The sequence below is a fragment of the Pipistrellus kuhlii genome, unplaced genomic scaffold (genome assembly GCF_014108245.1).
Source record: "Pipistrellus kuhlii isolate mPipKuh1 unplaced genomic scaffold, mPipKuh1.p scaffold_m20_p_16, whole genome shotgun sequence".
Classification (NCBI taxonomy): domain Eukaryota; kingdom Metazoa; phylum Chordata; class Mammalia; order Chiroptera; family Vespertilionidae; genus Pipistrellus; species Pipistrellus kuhlii.
The window spans coordinates 12,117,662-12,137,126 of NW_023425471.1; the positions used below are offsets into that span (position 1 = coordinate 12,117,662).

Sequence of the window (19,465 nt, forward strand, 5' to 3'; positions counted from 1 at the left end):
TGGAAAAATGGTCTGGCGATTTCCTGAAAAAATTAAGAATAGAGTTACCATATGACCCATCAATCCCTCTCAATATACCACACACACACACACACACACACACACACACACACACACATACATTAAAACTTATTCAAAAAGATACATGAACCCATATGTTCACTGCAGCATTATACAAAATGGTCAAGACATGGAAACAACCAAAGTGTCCTTCAATAGAGGGCTGGATAAAGATGATATGGTATATATACACAATGGAGTACTACTCAGCCATAAGAAAGGATGAAATAGTGCCATTTGCAGCAACATGCATGGATCTTGAGAATATTATGCTAAGTGAAATAATTCAGTCAGAAGCAGCTAAAGAACTATATGGGTTTACTCATTAGTGGGGTATAAAACTGAAACTCATGAACACAAATAGCAGTGTGGTGACTGCCAGAGGGAACCAGTTGATGGGGAGAGAAGGGGTTGGTTATAGGAGAAGATTTGACTTTGAGTGGTGGGCACAGAGTGCTATATACAGATCTTGTAACATAGAAACCCACAGTTGAAACTTATATGTTCATGCTGACCAACATCACCCCAATAAATTTAATTAGTAAATATTTATTAAAAAGCATTTCAATAATATTGTACATATATTTTAAAACAGTGTAAATTTTAAGTGTCTCACCTAAAAGAAAATAATTATTCTGGTAATCATTTCACAATGTATGCATATATCAAAAAGTCATGTACACCTTATATATACATGTACACCTTATATATACAATTTTTATTTGTCAATTACACCATAATAAAATTAGTAGTAAATAAATAAATGCAGAAAATATCTGGAAGTTAAAAATAGAAACAAATTTCAAGGGCAGAAAATAGAAAACAGTATAAATATGGCAGACATTAATCCAAATATATCAATCATCACTTTCAACATCAACACCCTAATTTTATCAATTAAAAGACAGAGATCGTCTTTTATAAAACTCTGACATATGTTGTCTACAAGAAACCCACTTAAAATATACAGAAACATATGGATTAAAAGTAAAGGAATGAATAAAGTTATACCATTCTAACACCAAGTAAAAGAAAGTGGCATTAGTTATATTAATTTCACAGACAGGAAACTTCATATCAAGAAAATTTATCAGGGATAAACAGGGGCATTATATGATAAAAGGGTCAATCATCCAATAACACATTGATCCTTAATGTGTATATACATAACAATACTGTATTGAAATATGTAAGGATAAAGCTAATATAACTGCAAGAGAAAGAGATGAATCCATTCTTACAGTTGTAGACTTTAACACACCTCTCTCAAATATGGACAGATCCAGAAGGCAGGAAATCAGTAAGGACATAGTTTAATAGCATCATTGATCAACTAGATATAACTGACACCTATAAACTATTTCCAACAACATCAAAATACACAGCTTCTCAAACTTCCATAGAACATTCTGAGCCACAAAACGCACATTAACGAATTTAAAATAATAAAAATCACAAGTTTCTATTCTCAGACCACAGAGAAATTAAACAAGAAATCAGTGAAATAGTAGAGGAATCCACAGGCAGCAAAATCTCAGACATTTGTTGAAGCAATATCTTCACTGATACAACTCCTAGGGCAATAGAAACTAAAGAGAAAATAAACAAATGGGACTACATCAAAATAAAGAGCTTCTGCACAGCAAAAGATACCATCAACAAAACAACAAGAAAGCCCACTGCATGGAGAACATATTTGCCAATGCTATCAATAATAAGCGTTTAATCTCCAACATTCACAGGGAATTCATACAATTTAACAAAAGGAAGATAAACAACTTAATAAAAAAATGGGCAATGGACCTCTCCCTTCCTCTCTGAAAACAATAAACATGTATTTTTTTAAAAAGAAAGAGAGGCTATCACTATAAAGGAATGATACAACAACCTTTACACAAATAGGTTTGACAATTTAGAAGAAATAGATCAATTCCTCAAAAACCACAAACACCAAAACAATCAAGTTGAAAGAGATTATCTAAATGGTTTTAAAACTATTGAAGGAATTGAATTCATAATTTTAAAAGATATCCATACCAAAAAAAAAAAAAAAAAATCCAGGTCTAGCCCAGCTGGCATTGTTCAGTGGTTGAGCATAAACTAGAAATTCACAGGTTTGATTCCTGGTCAGGTCACAAGCCCAGGTTTCAGGGCCGACCACCAGTAGGGAAAGTGAAGGAGGAAGCTGGTCAATGATTATCTCTCATCATTGATGTTTCTATCTCTCACTCCCTCTCCCTTTCTCTCGCTGAAATCATTTTTTTAAAAAAATTAAAAAAATATCCTGGTCCAGATGGTTTCACTGGTAATCTACCAAGTAGAAAAAAAAAAAAAAAGAAAAAAAAAAAAAAAAAACCTAACATCAATCTTACACATTTTTTCACAAAATAGAAAGGAAATGAATGTTTCTCAACTCATGTTATAAGACCAGTAGTATCCTGATATCAAAACCAAAGATAGTACAATAAAAGAAAACTACAGCCCAACTTGCATGGCTCAGTAGTTGAGCACTGACCTATGAACCAGGAAGTTATGGTTTAATTCTGGTCAGAGCACATGTCTGGATTGCAAGTTCACCCCCACTGCAGCTGATCAATGATTCTCTCTCATCATTGATTTTTCTCTTTCTATCTCTCTCTCTCTCTGAAGTAAAGATATGTTTTAAAAAAGAAAGCTACAGAGCAATCTCTCACATGAACATAGATACAAAAATCCTCAATGAATAGCATATTTTTTGCAGAGATGCCTAAAATTAATTACAGCATGGCAAAATGGGATTCATTCCATGCATGCAAAGCTGGTTCAACATTTAAAAATCAATCAGCACAAACCACCATATAACCAGAATAAAGAAGAAAAAAATATGATCATAGCAATTGATATGGAAGACATTTGGGAAAAAAACCCAACTACCATTCATGATAGAAAAAATCCCATCAAATTATCCACAGACTCTATTTACCACAATTTGGTAAAGAGCATCTTTTTCTTGAATTTATTAGGGTGACATTCATTAAGAAAATTATGTAGATTTCAGGTGCACAGTTCTACAACATATCATCTGTACACTGCATTATGTGTTTACCACTCCAAGTCAAGTCTCCATCTATTACTATTTATCCCCCCTCTTCCACCACTTAACATCATATTTAATGGAGCAAGATTGAGTGTTTTCACTCTAATATCAGGAACAAGGCAAGCTATTCTGATCCCATCACTCCTATGAAACCCTATACTAGAAAGTCTTTCCAATATGTCAAAAAATAAATAATATACACACATATTGTAAAGTAGAATTAAAATTATCCCAATTTACAAAAGATACTATTGTCTATGTCAAAAATTGCAAGCAATCTACTAAAAATCATCCTAAAAGTAATAAATATTTCAGCAAGGTAGCAAGATATATTATCAAAAACAAAAAAAAAACTATCACATTTCTATATACTAAATTTAAAAATGTGAGAATTGAAATAAAGAATTCCCAAAATTTTAGAAATATGTCAAATTAAAGACCCAAGATCAATAGAACCAAAGCAGATTAGATTAAAATAGACATTCATGTTGGGTATATCATACTTAAACTGCTAAGAGCCAATGAATTAAAAAACAACAACATTAAAAGTGCCAGAAAAATAAAGATGAATTGCCTACCTGGAAATGATAATATAAAATGCCTGCATTCTCAGGAGTATTTATCCATGGAGACCTGGAGAAAATGGGGTAGCATTTTTCCAATGCTGAAAGAAAAAAAAAATATAGGTGTCAACCCAGAATTCTATGTTTATCAAAATTATCTTTCCAAACTGAGAATGAAATAAGACACATTCAAACCCAAGATCATGTGTTGCTAGACAAACTATAATGCAGGTAATACTAAAGCAAAGTCTTTAGGCTGAAGAGAAAAGACATCTCATGGAAATGAAAAGCTACAGGAAAAATCTAGGTGTATTGCAAAGGGAAAATATGTGGATAAATATGACATTTTTACTAGTTTTGAAATATATCACTATGAAGCAAAATGGTAAATATTATTGTATATAAAATATATGACAAAATATATTTGTCATACTAGAAATATAACAAAGGAAAGGAATTTAAGGAAATAAAGTGTTGGGAGGATACATACTAATTGAGTGGTACTATCATAACTCTAAATATACCAGAATAAGATTAAGATTTATATGCCAATCCCTAGAGCGGCAATTAAACATGGTATATAGGAAGTAATCTCATTACTATGGCTGTATAACAAGCTCTTCCTAAATTTATCTTTTATAATATACTCATTATTTACTGTATTTGCTTCCCACTAGATTGTACCTCATTAATACCACCATCACATGGCTTATACCTGACACACATTGGAAACCGAAGAAAATTGTATTGAATCAATGAAATATTTAAGCTGAAATACATTATGTGAAGGGATAAGAAAATAAATTCAATCCTGGGAAGATCATTTGTCTTCACAAAAACAGTTGGTCTTATGGGCATAGAAATTGTGTTAACTTTCTATACAATAATCTATAGATCCAAAAGTATTTCAGTGACTAGTGATTGCAGAGATGAACACTTCCACTCATGGCATATCAGCAGTCTATTTAGCCCAACTATCCTGCTGAGAAAAATTAAGAAAGCTGGAAGATATTAAAGATACTGTTTGAAGGCATCACAACCCAAGGAAAGAAGCATTTAAAGAGGTGCCACCTCAGAAGAGAAGCCTAAGTGGTGAAATACAGCTGAATTGCTACTTCGTTGCTCTTGAAGTGTTTTGCTGATTCCAAAGATCAGACTGAGGATCCAAAATACCAAACAGAAGCTGTGGCTAAGCAACTGAACAGGACTCCAGGAGTCTCAACCAATCCAGGGGCACAGTTGTACCTGACTGTGCACCAAGGAAGAGAGACTCTGAAAAACAACCCGGGGGGGGGGGGCGTTCATTTGGCACCCCCAGGTGGCTATGCCCTAATGGCAACTGACCTAAAACAGAAAACACAAAACCTGAGATCCGGTTTCGGAAAAACTCAATTACTGAGTGTGATGAGATGAACTATCCCCACCTTAATTGCCTCTCAAAAGCAAATGCTCACTCAAGAAAAGATCAATAAGCATAACCAATGGACGCAAAACGCTGGGGGGTGAGGGCACGTATGGGGGTGGGGAGCAATGGTAAAATATGTACTTGTATAATACCTTAATAAAAAAAAGAAAAGAAGAAAAAAAATCAAACTGTTACGAAGCGAGTCCCCAAGAGATAAACCACGGGAGCCAATTTGATCAAGCATGCAAGAGTTTATTACAGATTCAAATCCGGGCTCAAACCTTGGCTGACACAGCAGCCGGCAAACACCCAGGCAAGAGCCCCGATGGAGGGGCAGTCCCTTCTCTTATATCTCTTTTTTCTATCCCATCCTACTGTTGGTCTCTCACTCTCTGATTGGCCCTTCAGGATAAAGAACTGGCCGTCTTTAGCTGTTCTTTAGGTGTTTTACACAACCTGGCCTGTTTTGTTTTAAACAGAATGTCCTGACTCCCAATGCGAGTGCAGGATGCTGCGGTGTTTTATGATTCCAATTTCCCAGCCTGATCTGGAGGGAGGCCTGCATGTCCCACCCAAAGGAACTCCCGGCACTGAGTTACGACTGACTTTATATTTTTTTAAACTTTTTCCCCCTGGCCTGGTCTGTCTCCAGAGTCCTTATCTCTTGGGCAGACGGGGCCAACTGTCACACAAACCACTCAGAAACTGCAATGCCTTCTCTAGTATTTCATACAGAAAATCCAGCACGAGATAAAAAAATAACCCTACGCAAAACTAGGGGGAATCACCACCCCTGACTTTTTGCGGGGGGGGGGGGGGGTAATAGCGGAGGCAGGGGGAGGGGAGTCAATGGGGGAGAGGAAAGGAGACAAAGGTACTACTATTTGTAATATCTTAACCAATAAAATAAAGCATAAAATAAAAACACTTTTAAAAATCAAGGGAAAAAAAAAGTAAGGGGGCTGGTCCCATCTCAGAGCCAACTGCCAGTGGCCAGCAGCCCCACACCCGGGAATCCCTGTCTCACGCTACCCACCCCGCCGCCCACCCCTCAGTCCTAGCCATGAGGCCCTGCTGATGTACTTGGCCGGAGGGCCACCCCCGGAACACCTGCTGCCCATGCTTCCTGGCCTGGCCCCCGCGCCTCCCCCCATGGCCCCCGCGCCTGCCCCCGTGGCCCCTGTGCCTCCAGGGGCGGTGGCGGGGCCCGTATCCCATGTGCGCCAGAACTACCATGCCCACCGCGAGGCCGCCATCAACAAGCAGGTCAACCTGGAGCTGCACGCCTCCTACATGTACAAGTCCATCGCCTTCTACTTCGACCGCCAGGACCAGGCCCTGCAGCACCTGGCCACCTTCTTCCTGTGGCAGGCCAGGGAGGAGGGCGAGCAGGCCCCAGCGCTGATGGGGCTGCAGAACCAGCGCGGGGGCGTGGATCCGCCTGTGAGTTGTCAGGAGGCCTGACCACAACCAGTGGGAGAGCGGCCTGAAGGCCATGAAGACCGCCCTGCACGTGGAGAGGATGGTCAACCAGAGCCTTCTCTGCCTGCACCAGCTGGCCACCAGCAAGAAAAAGCCCACCTGTGCAGCTTCCTGGAGCAACACCACCTGTGCCAGGAGGTGAAGTTCATCTACAGTGTGGGGGCCAATATCACCCAGCTGCACAAGCTGGGGGCCCCCACATCCGGCCTGGCCGGGTACCTCTTTAATGCGCTCACCCTGGCTGCCAGCAAGGAGAAGTGAGCCTGACTGAGAACAAAATGGTCACTTAAGTTTATATATTCAAGCTTCACCATTGCTTCAAGTAAAATTATTGGTTCTTAAGTAAAAAAAAAAAAAGGGGGGGGGTGGTAAGTGGGAAGGAAAACAACACCTATTTCATTGCAGAGTTGGGGGTGGGAATTCATTTTCTTCATTCACTGAGGCTTTTGGAACAGACAGAACTAATAGTTGGTTACACCCAGGCAATTGAGAGCAACAGTGAGATACTTATTGGAATGGCAACAATGAAAAATATTAACCATAGCAAATGTTGGCATGAGTTAGAGTAAATGTGATTCTCTTATACTGATGGAAGGGAGTATAACCGTATATTCACACCACATAACACTTTAGCATATTCTAAAATAACCGAAATGCACAGCTATCAAATAATGCAGACATTCTGTTCCTTGAAGTTTTTACCAGAAAAAAATGAAATGATATCTCTATACAAAAGCTTCTACAACGAAGTCCATATAAGATGAAGGGGAAGGGCTTGTGAAGGATCACACAGAAGAAATAGGAGTTCCATAATGAAACTTGGCGGGGGAGGAGTGAATATCTATATTGCAGTAACGGTTTCATTACTACGTATTTTCAAAAATATACTGTTAATGATAGCTTTGTGAAATTTATTTTAAATTGATTATACTTCAATGAACTTGTTCAAAATGTGCAGCATGTATCAAATGTGTGTCTTAAAGAAAATTTAGAGTATTTTATAGGTATTAACAAGATCATTCTAAAATTGAATGAATGAACTGAAAATGGATCTACAACACATAAAAATTTTTTTGAAATAGTAGAATAAAGATGGAGAAATCTCCTCAGCAATTTCAAGATGTATTATATAGCTACAGTATTCAAGATCGTGTGGTGTTACTAGAGAGAGAGACACACACATAGATCAATGAAACAGAAAGGGAACCTAGAAATGTCCCAGATGACATGGCCAATTTATTTTTTTTATAAAGCTTCAAAAGCTATTCCATTGAAAAATAATAGTCTTTTCCAAAACTGTGCTAAAGTAATTGGCTATCCATAGGCCAAATATTGAGCCTCAGTCTAAACTTCAAATCTCATACAAAAAAAAAAAAAAAATCAACACAAATGTATCACAGATCTAGTTGTAAAACAAAATCTGTAAAACTTATATATAAAAGAAATAGGATATGAACATTCAGGTCTTAGGTCTGAACAGAAAGTCAATAGCTTTCACAGCAAATGTCCAATCTATACAAAGGAAAATTAATAAGTTAGACTTCATCAAATTCAAAAACTTTTGCTATACTAACAGTTTTATCAGTTAAGCAATTGGAACAGCAAGCTACATAATGTGAGAATTTATTTATAAGTCATAAACTGATAAGTTTTTATAACATATACAGAACTTTCATAACAAAAATTTTTTAGACCTAATTGAAAACTGTCAAAAGAAATGAAGAGAAATTCCACCAAAGGTTTATACTTACAGAAAATAATCACATGAAAATTGTTTAACAACTTAGAATGGCTAAATACCATAAAATACTGGCAATGATGCAGACAAACCCATACATTGCTTCTTGTAATATCAAATACAGCCATTCTGAAAAAGTTAGGCAGTCTCTATAAAAACCAAACATGTAAATAACATATGACACAGAATATTGTACTTTGGAATATTTATCCCAGAGAAATAAAGACTCACGTTTACAAAAACAAAACAAAAAACAAACAAACAAACAAAAGCATGTACTGCAATGTTTATCACAACATTTTTTTTTTATAAAAGCCAAAAACTGGAAACACCCAGGTGTTTTTAAAAATGTGACTTACACAAATGGAATACTACTCAGCCATAAAAAATAAGGACATCTTACAGTTTGTGACAGCATTATGCTATGTGAAGTAAGCCAGAGAAAGACAAGTGTCATATGAGTTCACTCATATGTGGAATCTAATGAACAAAAGGAACAAGCAAAAATAGAGAAAAACTCATAGATAGAGAGCAGACTGACAGCTGTTGGGGTAAAAGGGCATGAGAGTGGGGTGGAGGGATTGAGCAATAGAGGGAAAAAGAGGAGGAAAAACTCATGGATATGGACAACCTGTGGTGATTGCCAGGGAGAGAGGGGATGAGGGGAGGTGGAGGAAAGTATAGGGAGATAAATAGTGATGGAAGGAGACTTGACTTGGGGTAGTGAACACACAACACAGTGTACAGATGATGTGTTGTAGATTTATGTACCCGAGACCTATATAATTTTGTTAACCAGTATCACTCCAATAAATTAAAAAAAGAAAGAAATGTGAATGATTAAACAAAATGTGAATGATTATACCCATATCATGGAATTCTCCTCAGTAATAAATAAAAACAACAACATTTTGTATTCAACACCCTTGATGATACTCCAGATAAGAATTCTAAGTGATAAAAGGCAACCCAAAGATCAATAAAGAATGATTACACCGCCTGGCCAGCGTGACTCAGTAGCTAAGCGTCGACCTATGAATTAGGAGGTCACAGTTCAATTCTTGGTCAGGGTGCATCCACGGGTGTGGGCTCCATATTTTAAAAAGAATGATTCAACTTGTAAAATATTCATTAAAAGAAAAGAAGTTATAGAAATGAAGAACAGATTAGGAGTTGCTAGAAGTCAGGGATAGGCTAAGGGGCAAGGAGGACTTGCCTATAAAAAGGAAACACCAAGGATTCTTGTGGTCATTGAAATGTTCTATGTCTTGACTTGTACAAATGTTAATATCCTGGTTCAGATACTGTAATTTAGTTTTTGCCAGATGTTAAAATTAGGGGAAACTGGGTATAGGGTACACAGAATGTCTATATTATTTCTTAACAACTGAAAATGAATATACAATTACCAAAAATAAAAATTAAATGTTGTTTATAGTTTTGACATAAAAATGAAATTGATTGGAATGGGACAATAAAAACACCTATTACATAAAACTATTAAAAAAAATAGCCTTAAAGAAGACACCTGTAACAGTCAAATAGCACATGTAACAGTCAAATCACACAAACATCCTGCTGAGAAAAACTGGGAAAGCTGGAAATATATGAAAGACATCTCGTCAAGGTATCAAACTCAAGGAAGCAAGCATGGAAAGGACAGGATATCTCAGGAAGAAGAGAGACCCTGGAAGTGAGATCCAAATTTGGTAACACGTTTCCCCACGAAGTATTTGCTAATTCAAAAGAGGTTATTGAACACTGGAGATGCTAAGACTAAACTTGAGGCCGAGGGGCTAAGCACCTGAGCAGCACTCTCACTAACTCAGGGGACAAATATTGAGCTCAGGACCCAGTCAGGCAGAAGGCTAATGAAACAAAACAAACCTTGTGGGTTATTTTGGCATCCCTGAGGGGCTATGCCCTAAGTATCTACATGAACCAGAAATAGAAAATGCCTCCAACAAGACTGGAGACCCAATTTCAAAAGTTGGTTTCAAGGTGAAAAGAACTCATGAAAGAAATGGTCCCTGGAAGAAGAAAAATATCACCCAGAGCCTGCAATTTCCTCTGTAGAACTTCATACAGAGAATCCAACATGCACTAAAAGTAACCATACATGTAAAAGTATAAAAGGATTAACATCAGGCCTTTGATCTGTTCTCTATATTTACTGGGGATACCTGGCACAAAAAAGAACTAAGCCTTGGTTACACATATGCGATTCAGACAATGGGATACCACTGCACACTTATGAGAAGGACTATAGTTAAAAATACTGAACATAACAAGTGCTAGCAAGAATGGAGAGTGAAGGAGACACAATGCTGATAGGATGTAAAGTGGTATAATCATGGTGCGAATATTTGTCAAATTATAAAATAACTTAGAGATACCCTAATCCTGTGTTCCAGCAATCCACTCTTTGAAGTTTCCTTTTGAAAAATGAAAGTATCTGACTATATAAGATTTATATCATTAAAATGTACATAAATAGTTATATACATAAATATGGATTTACATAATTATTTATGTACATGTGCACACAAGTGAAGTTTTAATTTGCTTTATTTTTTATTAGCAATATATCATAGATATATCATTTATAACTATGAAAGATCTACCTAATTGGTTGTATCTATATATATAAAAGCCTAAGCAACCAAACGACCAAATGACCAGTTGACCAGTCGCTATGATGTGCACTGACCACCAGGGGACAGACTCTCAATGCACAGGATCAGGCTTCCTCCAGTCTGGATCGGGCCTGTGGGGATCAGGCTGATACTGGCTATCTGGCATCCCCTGAGAGGTCCTGGATTGCAAGAGGGTGCAGCCAGGCCAAGGGACCCCACCAAAAGCATAAGTCTGTAGGCTACAAAGGCTTATTCTTGCACGAATTTCATGCATTGGGCCTCTAGAATTTACATAATACCCATGAAATGAATACAATATAATTTATTTTAAAATAGCCTTTTTGCCAATTTTATAACCAGAAATTTATGCTTAATTTTAAGTAGCTGTCAAATTAGTTTTTAAAAGAATTTGCTAAAAATGTCAAATTAATTTCCAAAAGATCAATACCATTTTACCATTTCTTGATAATCTGATATAAAGATAAAGAGAATATTACTTATTTAATTTGCACCAATTATTAAGCATGTTTATTATAATTGTTGAAGATAATGCTTATGCTGTATAAATTGTTGTGTTTTACTATTCCATTGGTTAATCATTTAATAATTATTTGGAATAACAACAATTTTATGTATTAAAACTATATAGATACTTGTGTTACTTTCTCTTATGTTTTATATATTGCCTGTTACTGAATCAACTCCATAATATACTTACATAATAGTTTCAGATATAGGCTATGATTTGCCAAAACAAGTATTTTGCTGTAGGTAATACAAGTGTCACTTTATTCTTTATAAAGGATTTTAATTTCTTCTTCTATATTTTCTCAACATGTGAGCAATTATAAAAACAATTTTGATATTTTACTTGGAAATGCACTTAAATTATTTTATTTTGTACACAATTTATAGATATGTATTCAATAAGAAATAAAAATTAAATATTTTCCTATAGATTTTCTTTTGCTTCTGCTATGTTTTGTTGTTATAAGTAATATTTTATCTAGATAAAGAGAATAATTTGGACTCACAATATTGGCATTGAGATATTGAGATATTTTATTACTTAACTATGTATTAGGCACTTATATGAAACATAACAATATCAGTGAAGTAAACAAATGTATACCAACTGAAAACATCTGAAAATAAAGATATATTACCTATCTGAGAAAAAACATGATTTATAAGATGGCTGTCTTCTCCGCAGAATCCATGGAGAACCAGAGAAAATGGAGAAGAATATTTCCAATGCTGAAAGAAAATATAAAACTGTCAACCCAGAATTCTACATCTATCAAAATTCTGCTTCCAAACTGAGAATTCAATAAGACACAGCCACATCAACAAAACCTGAGACAATTTTATGCTTGACTAACTGTAAATCACATTGCTACCAACATGTGGTAGACTCAGAATCACAAGAATGCAAAAAGAGTCTGGGCTGCAGGTCCAAGATGGTGTCCTCCACTGGTAGCAGTTGGTAATGGCAGCTGATTGGAACTTCAGCCTGGGAATTTGCATAGCAACCAAACTGCTGCATACAATTGGTTATGAGAGTCACTAAGGGTAGCTGAGGAGCCCTGGCTGTTTGGCACAGTGGATAGAACACTGGTTTGCAGACCGAAGGATCCCAACTTCAATTCCTGTTAAGGGTGTGTAGAAAGCAACCAATCAATGTTTATTTTTCTCTCATATCATTGATGTTTCTATCTCCCCCTCTCCCTTCCACTCTGAAATAAATAAAAAATGTATTTAAAAAAAGGTTGTCCCAGGGGCCATAAATTCTATCTCTTAAAACAAGGGAGTGTCAAAAATATAAGGCATGTTTTTAAATCACCACAGATAAAAACCCAAGAGAGGAATTTATATTGAATAACAAAAATTATTTAATAAACACAAAAGCAGGCACAAAAAGAAAAGGTAAATAGAAAGAGATGGAAAAATAAAGGACAAGATAGACAACTATATATCAATCTACATTAATATAAATATTATTTTTAACTCTAAATATTCCAATTAAAAGGCAAAGTTTTTCAGACACACACAAAAAAATGTCCCAAGTATGCAGTGTTTATATGAGGGGCAATTTAAATTGATCGATAATGTAAGGTTTAAAGTAATAGTATAGAGAAATAATGTATCATGTAAAATTAAGCATAAGAAAACTGGGACAGGTAAATCAAAGACAAACATATTAGTATTCCAGGGGAAAAATTACAAAGAAAGATATTTCATTATGATTTTTTAAATTATCAAGAAAGTAACACATTATTTACATGAGAAATGTCAATATAGAATCTAAAATATAGGCAATTTTATTCCAGTAAAATTGAAATTATATAAAAACTCTTACCCAACTTAACCAAAAATAAAATGTGAAACCTGTGTACTCCTATGCTTATTAAATTACATGAACCTGCAATGAAATATCTTCTATAAAAATCCCCAGTTTCTGGTGACTGAGTTGGTGAATTTTCCCCTATAATTGAGAAAGAAATGACACCAATCTTACAGGAGATATTGCGGATAATAAAAATAAAAATAGTAGCAACCCCTGCAAATGTTTGATGAGGGCTGTAAAAATTTTACACAAAACTGATAAGGATATCACTTTAAAAAAACAAACAAACAAAAACACCATCAAAGCTTTATATCTTTCATAACCAAATGCAAAAAGAACCAAAAAAAAAAAAAAAAAAACCATATGGTTAACAAATTGAATCCAAAGTTACATCAAGTTTGACATAAATTTATTGAAGTGGACTTTAGCCTATAATAAATTTTTATTGGATTAAAACTTTGAAATCATATTATTGCAATAAAACAAAGGAACAAAATAGTGTGAATATTATAATAGATACAAAAATTGGCATAACTTATCACCCACTTAAGATTATAAAAAATTCATAAAACTGCAGCTAATATTATAATAAGTGCTAAAATATTTAAAACATCCCCTGAGATCAGGAATGAGAAAAGGATCCTTAGCATCATTTCAATTAAATATTTATGTAGGGCAATAATACAAAAAAATAAAAAATATAAGGATAAGAAAAAAACTGAAATGAAACTGCAATTATTCACATTTTGAATGAATATATTTCTACACTATGTAATTCCAATCTACATATCATATATTAAAATTAATAAGTGAATTGAGCAAGATTGCTGAATGCATGATTCATAAAAAATCAACTGTAATTCCAATGGCTAAAAACAAATGATTAAAATATTAAATTGACTATAAATACCATTAAAACAACCTCAAAGATTATCAAATATTAGGAAAACTTTTAAAGATATTTGCCCAAGCACTTTTCAGGAGAAAAGTACGGAAAATTATTTATGGGAATGAAGATATGAATAAGTGAAGCCATGTCCAAAGTTTATTAAATGGAAGGTTATTTTTTCAGGTGATCAATACTTCCCATAGGGCTTATAAAGGCCATAAGTAAAAAATGGGCCTAATGAGAAGAATTAATATAAAATTACATTCACATTACATAGGAAGAGTAAAAAGACTGTTAAGAACAGTTATGAAAATTGTGGTGTCATACCACTAAAGTTCAAGGACAAGCTACAACAGTTGGATCTGGAAGCCACCTTCCCATAAACCAGTTGTGAACATTACATTACCTATAAGCTCAAAGTGACTTTACATAAATATGGACACTTATTAACAAGTGTGCCTCTTTTAAATGGGAGGCAGACACAGTCAAAATCATCAGGATCACTTGCTCATATCTGAATAAATGCTACAACTGGATTCTCTTTTGGTCCAAATCCCAACTAATTAATTTTTCAATTTCTATAACATGCAATCACACATAAAGTAAGCAAAGCTATTAGGTGCTTCCACCTCCAGGGGGTCAGGTCTTGGAGGAGAGCAGCGATGCTGACCATCCAGGTCTGGACTCTCAGACCTGTGGAAAGGGGACTCCCAGGCTCCCAACCAAGGGCTCTTCCCAGAATGCAGCGTCCTGACCCTAACCCTAACCCTTACCCTTCTCCCCCCTCCACCGCCATGACCCCACCCACACCCACACTCGCGCATGTGTGCTCACTCACAGGCTTGAGGTCTGATTGTTGACGCCAACATTCTATTCCCCCATTTCTGTGTTGGGGTTTCCAAGGAGTGAGGACTTCGATCTGCGGATTGAGGCTGGTACAACTCAGTCTTCGTTGGCGGTGGAGGAGCAGAGGAGAAGACCCTGAGAGGACTGAGGGTACTGTCAACGCGATAGACCCTCCCCTGAGGTATACCTGGGCAGGGGGTGGGGGCAGGCAGGACTGTCATTTTCTCGGAGGGGGAGGAAGCTGGGATTGAAGTCTTGGTCTAATGGACGGTGTGAGGGGGGAATCTTGGTCTCATGGGGGTAGAGTTTTGGGCCAGTCTCAGTACTAAGGTCTTGGTCTAATAGGGGTGGAGGGGTCTTAGTCTACAGTGGGTTATTGGTCTAATATTGAAGGGGGGGTCTGGTGTAATGGGAGTTATTGGTCTAATGGGGATGGGGGACTTTGGTCTCATGGGAGTTGTGGTTCTTTGTCTAATGGGGGTGGCCAGAAGAGTGTGATCTGAAAACCCTTAAAATTACTTAGGACATAGGAATCCCATGGGATTAAGGGTAAGAGGTCAACCAAAGGACATGGATACTTACATATAAGCCTAATCAATACACATGGCCACCAGGATGATGAGGGTATGAATGGGTTGGGTGCACTGGAGGGATAAAGACACATATGTAATACTGTAATCAATAAAGAAAGAAAATTATTTTTAAAACAAACACAAGAAGTTGTATGCTTATGTAGGAGGTAGGTGTATAATATGCGGAACATTTCAATCTTTAAATCACTGTGGAATACAGTGGGTTATGTTCATGTTTGTGCTGTGAAAGTGCCATGACATAGCGCCCATACAATTGAAGAAGTTTTGCTTTGCTTGTTTGAGAAAACAATACTAAGGTCAGAGAGGTGCAGTAATTTACCCCCACCCCCAGGTTTATGGACACAAAATGGCACAGTTGAAACTTGAAGCATTCCTCCTACAACCCAGTTGTGAACATTACATTACCTATAAGCTCAAAGTGACTTTACATAAATATGGACACTTATTAACAAGTGTGCCTCTTTTAAATGGGAGGCAGACACAGTCAAAATCATCAGGATCACTTGCTCATATCTGAATAAATGCTACAACTGGATTCTCTTTTGGTCCAAATCCCAACTAATTATTTTTTCAATTTCTATAACATGCAATCACACATAAAGTAAGTGAAGCTATTAGCTGCTTTCACCTCCAGGGTGTCAGGTCTTGGAGGAGAGAAGCGATGCTAAACATCCAAGTCTGGGTTCTAAGACCTTTGGAAAGGGGACTCCCAAGCTCCCAACCATGGGGACTTCCCAGAATGCAGCTCCCTGACCCCCCCCCCCCCCCGCGTTTCCTGACCCCACCCACCTCCGCCCCGCGCATGCGTGCTCACAGGCTTGAGGTCTGATTGTTGACGCCAATGTTCTATTCCCTCATTTCTGTGTTGGAGTTTCCAGGGAGTGAAGATTTCCATCTGCGTATTGAGGCGGTACAACTCAGTCTTCGTTGGCGGTGGAGGAGCGGAGGAGAAGACCCTGAGAGGACTGAGGGTACTGTCAACCCCATAGTCCCTTCCCTGAGGTATACCTGGGCAGAGGGTGGGGGCAGGCAGGACTGTCATTTTCTCGAAGGGGGAGGAAGCTGGGATTGAAGTCTTGGTCTAATGGACGGTGTGAGGGGGGAATCTTTGTCTCATGGGGGTAGAGTTGTGGGCTAGTCTCAGTAGTAAGATCTTAGTGTAATGCGGGGGGGGGGGGTTATTGGTCTAATGGCACAGTTGAAACTTGAAGCATTCCTCCTACAACCCAGTTGTGAACATTACCTATAAGCTCAAAGTGACTTTACATAAATATGGACACTTATTAACAAGTGTGCCTCTTTTAAATGGGAGGCAGACACAGTCAAAATCATCAGGATCACTTGCTCATATCTGAATAAATGCTACAACTGGATTCTCTTTTGGTCCAAATCACAACTAATTATTTTTTCAATTTCTATAACATGCAATCACACATAAAGTAAGCAAAGCTATTGGGTGCTTCCACCTCCAGGGTGTCAGGTCTTGGAGGAGAGAAGCGATGCTGACCATCCAGGTCTGGGCTCTCAGACCTGCGGAAAGGGGACTCCCAGGCACCCAACGAACTGGGCTTCCCAGAATGCAGCGCTATGACCCCCGCGTGCCCTGACCCCTCCCACCCCCGCCCCCGCCCCCGCGCATGCGTGCTCACTCACAGGCTTGAGGTCTGACAGTTGATGCCAACGTTCTATTCCCTCTATTCCGTGTTGGCGAATCCAGGAAGTGAGGACTGTCATCTGCGGTTTGAGGCAGGTACGACTCAGTCTTCGTCAGCGGTCAAGGAGTGGAGGAGAAGAGCCCCAGAGGACTGAGGGTACTGTCAACCCCATACCCCTGCACCTGTGGTCTACCTGGGCAGGGTGGGTTGGGGCGGGGGGCTGGCAGGACTCTCACTCTGGGAAGGGGAGGAAGCTGGGCGTGAAGTCTTGGTCTAATGGACGGTGTGAGGTGGGAATCTTAGTCTAATGGGGGTAGAGTTGTGGCCTAGTCGTGGTAGTAAGGTCTTGCTGGGGTGGTCTTGGTCTAAAGTGGGTTATTGGTCTAATGGGGATGGGGTCTTGGTCTCATGGAGGTTATTGGTCTAATAGGGATGGGAGTTCTTGGTCTCATGGGAGTTGGGGTTCTTGATCTAATAGGGGTGGCCAGAAAAGTGTGTCTGAAAACTTTATAATTATTTAGGACAAAGGAATACCATGGGATTAGGGTTAAGAGATCAATCCATGTACTTGGATGAATGCATATAAGCCTACCAAATAGACACAGACACCTTGGTGGAGAGGACATGACTGGGGCTGGGTACAATGGATGGACAAAGGCATATATGATACTGTAATCAATAAAGGAAAGAAACAAAAATAAAATTACATTCCCATTAAATAGAAATAGTAAAAAGACTACTGGTGACAGTTAAGGACAAGTTCTGAAAATTGTGGTGTCCCAACACTAAATTTCCTGCAGAAGCTGTGCAGTAGCTGGTGAATATATTCTACTGGTAAGTGACAGATAGGTTGATGGCCAGTGACTACTTAATTTCATCTGTTAATATCTGAGTTCATCTGATTCTAGAGTATTTGGGTATCTGACTGCCTTACTATTGCATTTCTCATAGCCTAATATTCCAGAATGGAGCTTTTAAATCATGGGAAAGTTTCTTATTTTTATATTTACTTTAAGGTTGCATGCTTATGTAGGAGGTGTTGTGTAAAATTTGTGGGACATTTCAATGTTAGCCTCACTGTGGAATGATGGGGATTATGCTCATGTTTGTGCCGTGACTGTGGTTACATAGTGCCCATAGAATTGAAGAAGTTTTGCTTTGCATGTTTGAATGAACAACACTAAGGTCTGAGAAGTGCAATAATTTCCAGAAGTTTATGTACACAAAATGGCACAGTTGAATCTGGAAACCACCCTCCCATAATCCTGTTCTGAGGGTTACATTAGCTGTTTGCTCAAAGTGAATTTACATGAATGTGGACACTTTTTAACAAATGTGCCTCTTTTAAATAGGAGGCAGACACAGTCAAAATCATGAGGATCACTTGCTCAGCTCTGAGTAAATACTATAACTGGGTTCTGTTTTGGTCCAAATCCCAACTAATTATATTTTCAATTTAGATAACACGCAATCACACATAAAGTAAGCAAAGCTATTAGGTGCTTCCACCTCCAGGGGGTCAGGTCTTAGAGGAGAGAAGCGATGCTGACCATCCAGGTCTGGGCTCTCAGACCTGCGGAAAGGGGACTCCCAAGCTCCCAACCAAGTGGACTTCCCAGAATGCAGTGCCCTGACCCCCCCCCCCCCGTGTGCCCTGACCCCACCCACCTCTGCCCCACGCATGCGTGCTCACAGGCTTGAGGTCTGATTGTTGACGCCAACGTTCTATTCCCTCATTTCTGTGTTGGCGTTTCCAGGGAGTGAGGACTTCCGTCTGCTTATTGAGGTTGGTAAGACTCAGTCCTCGTTGGCGGTGGAGGAGCGGAGGAGAAGACCCTGAGAGGACTGAGGGTACTGTCAACCCCATAGACCCTCCTCTGAGGTATACCTGGGCAGGGGGTGGGGGCAGGCAGGACTGTCATTTTCTCGGAGGGGGAGGAAGCTGGGAGTGAAATCTTGGTCTAATGGACGGTGTGAACGGGGAATCTTGGTCTCATGGGGGTAGAATTGTGGGCTAGTCTCAGTACTAAGGTCTTGGTCTAATAGGGTCTTAGTCTATAGTGGGTTATTAGTCTAATATTGAAGGGGGGGTCTGGTGTAATGGGAGTTATTGGTCTAATAGGGCTGGGGGACTTTGGTCTCATGGGAGTTGTGGTTCTTTGTCTAATGGGGGTG

The 19,465-nt window shown here is 38.2% G+C and overlaps 1 pseudogene; it reads left to right on the top strand.

The window, feature by feature from the left end:
• The first annotated feature begins 6,181 nt into the window (after positions 1-6,181).
• Positions 6,182-19,130, top strand: LOC118720171 (annotated as a pseudogene).
• The last annotated feature ends 335 nt before the right edge of the window (positions 19,131-19,465 follow it).